This window comes from Cyprinus carpio, chromosome B6 (assembly GCF_018340385.1).
Source record: "Cyprinus carpio isolate SPL01 chromosome B6, ASM1834038v1, whole genome shotgun sequence".
NCBI classification, from domain to species: Eukaryota; Metazoa; Chordata; class Actinopteri; order Cypriniformes; family Cyprinidae; genus Cyprinus; species Cyprinus carpio.
The window spans coordinates 1708897-1718988 of NC_056602.1; the positions used below are offsets into that span (position 1 = coordinate 1708897).

At 40.1% G+C, this 10092-nt stretch overlaps 1 protein-coding gene and 1 pseudogene across 4 annotated transcripts in view; one reads left to right on the plus strand and one right to left on the minus strand.

The window, feature by feature from the left end:
• LOC109056731 (E3 ubiquitin-protein ligase TRIM39-like) overlaps positions 1-10092 on the plus strand; it is an 820810-nt gene that overhangs the window by 92114 nt on the left and 718604 nt on the right. The gene's annotated exons all lie outside the window — the stretch shown is intronic.
• LOC122137620 overlaps positions 274-10092 on the minus strand; it is a 15530-nt pseudogene continuing 5711 nt past the window's right edge.

Genomic DNA, 10092 nt, shown 5'->3' on the forward strand with positions numbered 1-10092 from the left:
CTGCTCCTTTTAAATAACATTAATTTTTTCTTTCCCCCTCACCTGCCTAAAGGTATAATTGCATTGCTTTCCCAACCAAGCGGCAGAAAATATTAACGTTATGAACTTCTAATTAATATTGACTGAACATTAAACCGTGATAAATCACAGTATAAACACTGAAGAAAAAAAAAAAAATGCAGAATTTATGATGTTCATTAAAGTTTCCCGGCGTACAGATCACTGATTAACACACGTTTGAGATAATATACTGCAGATAAACCTGCGACAAGCTCGAGTTGTGTACATAGTTTTATTAAAGTTCACAAATAGAATTTGAACAGAGATGCTATGGAAATATTGTACATGCACTGTGAACTCTGATCCTTAAACACAATCTTTAGAAAGCAAAGGGAGTGAATGATGAGACGGAAGCAAACGTCAAACAGACGAATGCACATTTACACTCGAATGAAACCTCCGTACAGAAAGATAGACTCCGGGAATCCAGTGATCTTTATAAAAATATGAACATACACACTTCATTGATATTCTAAGTGCTGTGACAGGCATCACAAACCACAGAGGAGCCTGCGGTCACATGGATCTCAGTGATCTCATTAGTTTAAATACTTTGAGGAAGCATCTACATGCTGCATTTGATCACGTCTCAGCTACTCGACAGATTAATCAGAAATCATGAGAGCAGGAAGTGACATCAGTCTTACTACGATCCTGACGTGGAATGATGACGCTCTGCCGAGGAACTGATGACCAACCGCTATTAAATATAGAAAAATAGACTCCTACAACTAAAAGAGATGACAGTATGCGGCCCTCACGAGTCTGAAGGCCACGTTAACATGAGTTTATCTATTTAAAGTCCAAGTGCAGAAAACTTCAGTCGTAACCCGCCTCTGAGCGTGGGGTAAGGGTTAAAACGTCACGGAGCACCGAAGGCGAATGCGGGAACATGAGTTTATAAGGTGTAAGAAAGAAAAAAGTAAAGCACAGACGCCTCTGGTGCATTTCTGACCCGGACAATCAGTTAAAGCAGAGTAACCCCGCCGTCTAACAGGCTGTCAATCATCATCTCCTCCTCCAATCACTGGTCTCTAGGCAAGAGAAGCCCCGCCTCTGTGTCCCAGACTCCGCCCACCATGCACACGGAGAACAACAGCGAGACACAACAGCCTTTAAGAGCAGGGCGCATCACGATGTTAGTGACAGTTCTGATGACCTGAGATTAATTCAAGAGACTCGAGTGTGTTTAGGCCAAGAGAAGAGGGATGAATCACTAGAATAAACCAGTTTAAACTAGTCCTGACAGCCTGTTAAACCAGCAGGGTTTAACCTCAGCAGCCGGACTGAGTGATGTCTCCGCCCGAGCTCTTGGTGACCTCCATGGTGGTGAAGATCTGGAAAAGAGTGACGGGAAGAACATGTTATACTCAAAAGACTAAGAACGTGACACAGCAGTGATGTATCATGAAGCAGCAGGGTCACAGGAACGCACCTCGGCACACGTCGGGTGAATCCCGATGGTGTTGTCCAGCTGGTCTTTGGTAATTTCCCACATTTCATGGCGGCTCCGAAGCCCTGAGTGACCTCTCCGGCGTTAGGACCCAGATAGTGGAAGCCGATCACACGATCCTGCACACACACACACACACACACACACACACACAGAGTTAATACTCCTGAAGTGTGTCTCACAGTAATGATAGCACGGAAGCAAATGCAAACATTCACACAACAATTCTTAAAGGAAATCAGGGTAAAAATAAATGTATTGTTTGTAAAAAAAAAAATTTAAAAAAAAAAAAAAAAAAAAAAAAAAAAACACTTCACAAGCAATAAACAAATCTGAGAAAATTTAAGAGATATATATATATATATATATATATATATATATATATATATATATATAATATAGATATTAATCATCACAGATACATTAATATCTATTTCGACAATTTTTATATATGTATTAAACTGAATATAAGAGTAACACTACTGCAAGATTTGTTAAGATTTTATGCAGTTTTTACAGAACGCATGAATCTGTTCATGTCATAAAAAATGCAGTTGTTCACTGTTTAGTGTTAACATGCAACTTTGATTTTAAAATGAATTAGTAAACTGGAAATTAAGAATGACAAATGGTACATAAGCATGTGTCATTTCTGTTATTTTTCATAATTGTAACATTCTCATTAAGCTTTTATTTCCTCATTTTAAGTTCTAGTAACTTGTGTTTGTCATTTTTATTATTATTATTTTTCCTATTTATCTTTTCTAAATTCAAGTAATTTCAGTACTTCATCTTAACAATATTTCTTCAGTCATCTTTTCATTTTCATCCCTGAGACAATACTAGATTTAGTTAAACACCGGAAGAAGCACAGATTACTGTTAGTTCATCTCATGTTAATGAATTAAACCTTATTGTGAAGTGACTTAAATCCAGTTTAGGTTATAATCATGATTTAGAATCAGGTTTAATTTTTTTTTTTTAACAAACTAAATGAAACGTTCACACAGGATGGTGACAGTCATGCATGTCTTACGTTGTCAAGTTATTTGCAGATGATCTTGGCGTAGCAGCGGTTGTTGTCCCGGCCCGGGTAACGGTGAACTCCAGAGGCCAGAACAGACTGTGATAGACCTGCAGAGACCACAACATCATTAAAACCACACTCGTTATCAGCACAGTTATTAATATTTCCAGCCTGACGTCTGTTTGCAAACGCGCACCTCGAGGTTCTCCTGTCCGTAGATCTCGACGGCCTTCTCCTCCGGGTAACCACAGCTGCCGTATTCCATCGGAGTGAAGACCGTGGTGGGAACGTTCACATAATCGCACTGAAACCACACACGGAGAGGGAAACAGGAACCGGTGAGGTCACAGAAAACCAACTGCTATCTACAAAGGAATAGTTATGACTGTGTCAGACCTTCAGAGATGCTCCAGCGTACAGTCGGCGAGCCAGAAGCTTCCCGGCCTGAATGGCCACAGGAGTCAGCTCCCACTTCCCCTCCAGGATGTCTCCAATGGCGTAGATGTGAGGAACGTTGGTCTGCTCCTCATCGTTCACTGGGATCTTCCCGTTCCTGGACGGAGGATCAGAAAAGGACTCAATGTTAGCAGTGAAATATAAAGGACTCACATTAAAAGTCCATTTCACACTTGCTTCTGAGGCTCGATCTGAATCGGTTTACTTGCATTCCCTTCTCAAATATCCTTTAACGTTGTATAACTTGGTTGCAAAACATTTGTGTCAAATATTGTGAACGGCAGCATCATAATCTACCAAATTTTTTTTTTTTTTAGTTTTTAGGTTTCAATAAATCTGTGCATTCATGCAACTGACTAAATCTGTTACAGCTGCAAGCATTTCACTCATTTGCGACTTAAAACAGATATGCATGAACTAAAATGTAAGTAGTATTTTCATTTGTAAGCTCAAATATGTGTTTTATGAAAATTCAGATCAAGAGTCTTAAACATGATTTAACAGACATCTTAATAATCACTTAAAAAGGTCTTAAACGTGCCGATGAAAAAAAAAAAAAAAACTTCTGAAAATACTTTTAACCTTAAAGCTCTGATTTCATCTAACAAACGTGTGCGTTCTATCCATCTGTTTTATCAATCATCCATCCATGTGTGATGTGTATATGTATGGTTTATACAGTTTAAAGCAGGTCTATAAATACTTACATTTATTAAATAGTTTGAATACTTGAGTAAATCACCTACATTTTTAAACACACATGACACTTTCAAGCCACACAGTTTGTTTAAAAGCACAAATATAACCTCATGAGATTGCTGCAGAAAATCACAAAAAATGCATTGTCTCATAAAAACCACATTACATCAACTTCAGCTCACTTCTGCAATCTTGGAAGACTGTTTACTGTAATGATTGCACAATGACTTATCAATGTACAGACACATCAGTTTTATTAATGCACACAATGAGCAACTGAGTCATAAATCTGTAAATGCTCAGCGAGTCGCTCGATCAAAGGAACCATAGAAGAGCCATGCATCACTCTCATACGCGTGAGGGTCATATGGAATCACATGATTCTGCTTGGGGACGGATCTAAACCTCTGTCTCTCACACTCTCACACACACACACACTTCTCACCTCAGTGTATGTGTGAATTAAAATGAATAAACCCACACTACTGAATGGAAATATTTGGCTGAATGATTCCTGACCCAGTGTGCTCTATAAACACAGTCCATGTGTCCCTAAAGTCAGACTCTGGACACGCTGCTCATTTCTCAGTCAATACTGCTGATTCATTGTGACCCGCCTCTGACCCCCCCCGCCCTCTCAAGAGCTACCATGACAACGAGCACTTTGTTATGGGATGTGGGAGGGACTGTGAGGACAGACGACCAAAATAAACTATTCAAATGAAAGAGACATACTTGGCATTGACTTTAAACTCCAGCCTTGTCCAGACCGATCTTTCCTGTACAGGCTCACACGGCCCACTGCGATCAACACCTGAGACACAGAATAGAAAATAGCAATAGAAAATATTAAAGGAATGTGAGTATGATGATAACCCACAGAAACACCAGACTCCTCCCGCAGTTATAAAAGAACCATAAAAAAATAATTATAATAAATAAAATAATAATAATAAAAAAAAAAAAAAAAAACCTGATGCAAGTGTTTTGACAAAACACTCCACATTTCTGCTTTTAAACCGCCCGTAAACTGCAATCTTTGACCAATCTTTATTTAAACATGACTTCGAAACAATGATTTATTCATCAAGGACATAGTAAAATTGTTCAAAAGTGACAGTCAAAACAAAGTTACAATGGATTTCTATTTCAAGTAAATGCTGTTCTTTTGAATTTTATTCATCATATTTTTTGTGGAAACATGCATTTTTTTGTCAGGATTTTTTGAAGCAGCATTTTACTGTTTGCAACATTGATGATCAAATGCTTGAGCAAAAAAAAAAATGACTATAAAAAAAAAAACATAAGTATATATAGAATGATGCTGAAAATACAGCTTTGTTCACAGGAATAAATTACATTTTACAATATATTTTGCATAGAAAATAGTTATTAAAATTGTAATAACTATCAACAGATATTTTTATTGCAGTTTTAAATAAAAAAAATGCAACCTTGGTGAGCAGAATCAAAAAATAAAACTAAAACACTATTATATCTTACCCTCCCAAAACTTTGAACAGGGGTTGTGTGTGTATGCATACATTAATTTTTTCCACCATATTTGTGCATGCTGTGTATTTTTCACGAGTCTTTAGTCGCTCTGTGTTACCCTTGAAGACCTATATTTGTAAAAGAGCTGTTTTCAATCTGGATCGCTCCAAATCAGGTCAAGTTATGAGGTTTCCAGGTCAATGATGCTATGCGGGGGTAAGGACTGACAGCAGGACGGCCAGAGTATATCAGACAAGATAAAACCTGATGTACACTTCAGTGGATAGCAGAAAGGGAATTCCACTTCTGGCCACGCAGACCGTGATAACTCACAGTATTGTCTTCATCCTTCAAAGATTTCATCGCTCTCGGATTGATTTGGCCGTCACTTTAAGAAGTCGCCCTGGAGTTCCAGCTTCAAGCTGCTCAATCTGTAGAAAAAAAGACTAATCGTTTTTATCACTACATAAGGGTAGTAAAGAGGCCATGATCATAATACTCCTAAAGAGCAGTTCATAACCTCAGCTGCGACAGATAACTCATTTCAGCTGTCACAGTAATGTTTTTAACAGCAGCACATTCACCAACCTTGGTAGGAACAAACTTCCTGAGGAATTTGACCCCGTCTGTCTCCATGTAATCTCCTGCACGGTTGGCCATGTCCTGATCGAAATCCTCGCAGCAGAATGGAGCGAACCATGACTGTCACTCCCAGCCCACAAACCGGCCAGAAAACCCCCCCGCATCCAGAGCCACATACGACGCTCTCTCGACGACGAGAGTCTTCCCGGGACAGTAGGGCAATGAGAACGGTCATCACTGCGAATTAACAAACAACCACGCGTGAGGACACAACACAGACGGATCACGGTTCCTCAACTGTAGACAAAGTTCAGACACATACAGTTAAACCTCATGCACGCTGCCAAAGAGAAAAGACAATATACTGAAAACCGCAGAGGTTTTGAGTCTCGCCAAACACCTGACACTCACTTCCTTACATATAAAAGATGAAGGAACCATCCGGAAATCTCAGACGTGAGTCATAAAAGAACACGCATGCATTCAGTTTAAAGGAGCCTGTGGTAATGTTCTGGCAAAAAAATCAAGTCATACTCCACATTCCATACCAGATAGGGGCAGTATGCCTCAATAAAGTGAATTGGTCTACTCTAGAGTAACAAACGAGAAACGGCATAGTCTCTATGCTCCGCCCCTACCTTCACAACAACCCTAGAGCCATAGCAGAAGCCTAAAGGACGTTTTGCCTCTAGAGGAACGTTGGGTGATGTCAAGTGATTTTGAAACATGACATCTTCAAGCTACTCCCCTTCACCTTTACCAGTGAATATGTTCATATTCGTTTGTTCATATTACATTTTGAATTGTATATACACATTATTTGAATTAAATTAATTTGACAGACAGCATTCTGTCAACATCATTGGGTCATACATCAGACAGCTGATGTTGACCAAGCTAGCACCAACCAACGTAACCAGAGCTGCCAACTCTCAAGCATTCATCGTGAGACACACGCAATTGACTCTTTTTAACACGCTTTCAAAAAACTTGACCGCTCTGAATATAGTGAGTGAGTGCGCGCGCTGCGCGCCGGGGCGCTCTCCCCCTCCCTCTCCCTCTCTCTCTCTCTCTCTCTCTCGGGTCATTATCATCGAAGACATTTCAAGCTTCTAAGGTAATGTTACATTTTAGCATCAGCTTGGTAGAGACGGGCTTTGGTAGATAACAGGTGAAAACCAGATCGGATCTGTGGGTAAGTTATAGCTAGCTTACTATCAAACGCAGCTACGGTTAGCCATCGCTAACATTAGCACGTTTATCGAACAGCCTTCGATACATTTCTATGTTATAACTTCCCGAAAAAAAATACGCAAACATATAAAACAAACTTCTAGCGAAATACTAACAGCATCTGACTTACCAATCCAAAAGAAATGTTGCAAGTTCGGAGTCGAAGCTCATTTCTTTCAAGCCCATCAGTTGTCTCCAGCGATGGAAAGCAGTGCCGATGTTTAACTCTGTTTCGGCTCCTTTTCTTATCGGATTTGATTTGTGATTCCGAGCGCGGTTGCTTGACATCAGCTTCAAGTACGCCCACAAGTCCGTGCGAGTTATTCGTGTATTGCAGGTTGGCTGGTGGTTATGTTGCCCGCATATCGCCTCCCATGGCCGAAACTGGTATTACAACACCTGTCGGGCCGTGGCTAGTACCAAGCTAATGCTAATTAAGGTTGATATCTCTGCAGCACTATAACTTGACATTTTTGTAATGACATCATCGCCCTTATTTCTTCTCATTCTTTTTGATGCGTGTAGGTCATTTTTTGGATATTTTACCTCAATTTTTACACATGGCACCTTTAAACGCTTGATGCATCAAGGGCCAAACTCTTTTTGAAACTGAACATTACTATGTCCTTGTTCAGACTCTAAGTCTCTCGGTGTGGAAACGGTTGATAAACGGAACAGTGACTCTGATCAATATCTGACCACTAAAAATGCCATTAAGTGACCAGTGTAAAACAGGCCCTTGAAATCCTATTCAAACCACATTTCTGGAATTCTCACATCGGATTTTGCACAGCTTTTTTTTTTTTTTTTGCCTGTGCCACCGTCTCACACCACGTAAACACGTCAGATGTTGTTTTTTCAGAAAACATCCTGAATGTCTCTGCAGAAACAAGGCTGTGCTGTTGCGAAGAACGAGTTGAGGGGAAAATGACAATATACTGCTGGTCTACACACCAGCATTCCAGCTTTCCTACGTTTCTGCCGCTTCCTCATAAGAAGTAATATATTCCAACATGACATATTGTGACATTACATATTTTTGGCAAACTGTATTGCGGTTATTGTTTTTTTTTATCATAAGCAAATGTGCAACACATGACACCACAAATCAGATTTTGAACAGTTGTGATACAGTGTGCACAGTTAATTTAGTTTCCATTCAGACAAATTCTCTGCCTAAAGGAGCAAATGTGCAAATATATTATTTTCAAATAAGTAGCCACATGACCATTTTCCACACTTATGCCGCTCATATCACAGGGTTCCCACACCTTGATTAACTTCAAACTCAAGGAGCTTTCAAGGACTCTCCAGCTCCAATACCCTCAACTCAAGGATCTAATGTGGGGACACATTTCAAGTGACAGCGGGGTTACATCGTGTTATCTTGTAAGATACACTATTACAGTTTTCCATGCGTTCAAACACAACTATGCATTATTTTTTTGCATTTATTTTTGGCCATATGATAAAGATCTGATATTCTATTTTTGTTGTATTTCTGTTTTGCATAAAACTGAAGAATATTCATGTGTTAACTTTTGCATGGATTTTATTGTGAAGAGCTTAGGCTCATGTAAACAGAAGTTTTAAGATATATGAATATGCTTTTTAAGTTTTTCTTGCCAGATGGGTTTACATTATCTTAACAAGCAAAGCAATTCAACATTAATTTCACAGTAGTAGGTTTTGCGCTCACGTGAACGTCATGCAGGGGTGACCATATTTTAGTTCTCCAAAAAGAGGACTGTGGGTGGGGCGGGGGGCGGGGGTGTGGTTGGTGGTTAAAGTAGTGTGAAAATATGTCATTTCCATACCTAAAATAAAAATTTTTACAGTCACTGTTATGCATATTGTTTATAACCACAGCTAAAAAGCTTCCTACCAGTGGCCCTCCTTCACAAAACTTAAGATCTAGCACAGTTTTGGGGAAGTCGTGGCCTGGTGGTCAGAGAGTTTGACTCCTAACCCTGAGGTTGTGGGTTCGAGTCTTGGCCCAGCGATACCACGACTGAGGCCCTTGAGCAAGGCACCGAACCCCCAACTGCTCCCTGGGGCACAAACGGCGGCACACTGGTTCCGGGTGTGTGTTCACAGTGTGTGTAGAAAGCAAAAGTTGTATACCCTACATTTTGGGGGCGATTCAGAAATCCCAGCCAGATGCATTTTTTAAGGTCCAAAAACAGGACATGTCCGGGAAAGAGAGAAAATATGGTCACTCTAACGTCATGGCAACGTACGACACAAAGTACCTCATGCGCGAAACACTTACCGTAACGTGTGAATGCACGTAAATAATGTAAATTAAGCAAGCTTGTGTGCATAGGCCACGAATTGTTGGCGAAATAACACATTAGCGGACCAGAGAGAATAATATGGAATTTTTTCCAGAAAACTTTTCACAAAATAAATTCAAGCACTTTCAAGACCTGCATCAATGTATGTTTATTTTCAAAAACTCTCCAGGGCCTTGAAGTTAATTTTTCAGATTCACAAACTGAAGGATTTCAAGGACCCTGATATCAGAGCTACAGAAGGAAATCTCCTCTTATTCAACACGTCATGCAGTGAAAGCTTTCCTTCCCTTGGTGACCGAGAATGAATCAGCTTTAATAAATAAAGCTTCCTGTAAATAAATCAGTAACGACCCCCTGAGGTCCAGCTGTGTTTATCCGGCTCTCCAGAGGGAGTTTACCGCGGTGAACTGAACTCAGAGTCTCATCTCACCTGGTGATGCAGTACTCTTTGTCTCCAGGGACGCCCAGATAACGAGGCCTCTCTCCCGTCGCCAGGACAAACTTAGCAGCAGTGTAGAACATCTCTTTACCGCGCTTGTTTGTGGCCTGTTCGGAAGAGTGAACAAAAAGGTGAGACGAGGGCAGGTTTTGGCAGATCGTGGCTGTTATCGGAATGCAATGTGCAACTTTTAGCATTTCATACTGGTGCCATTAAGACTAAGTTACAAGAAACAGCAGCTCTCCTGTTCCAAGCAATGCCTTGTGACATAAAGGCGTGCTTTCCCTCATGTTCTGCTGCCAAAAGTAGTCATTAATTACACTTTACACTCAATTTCTCTCTAAAAGAATCA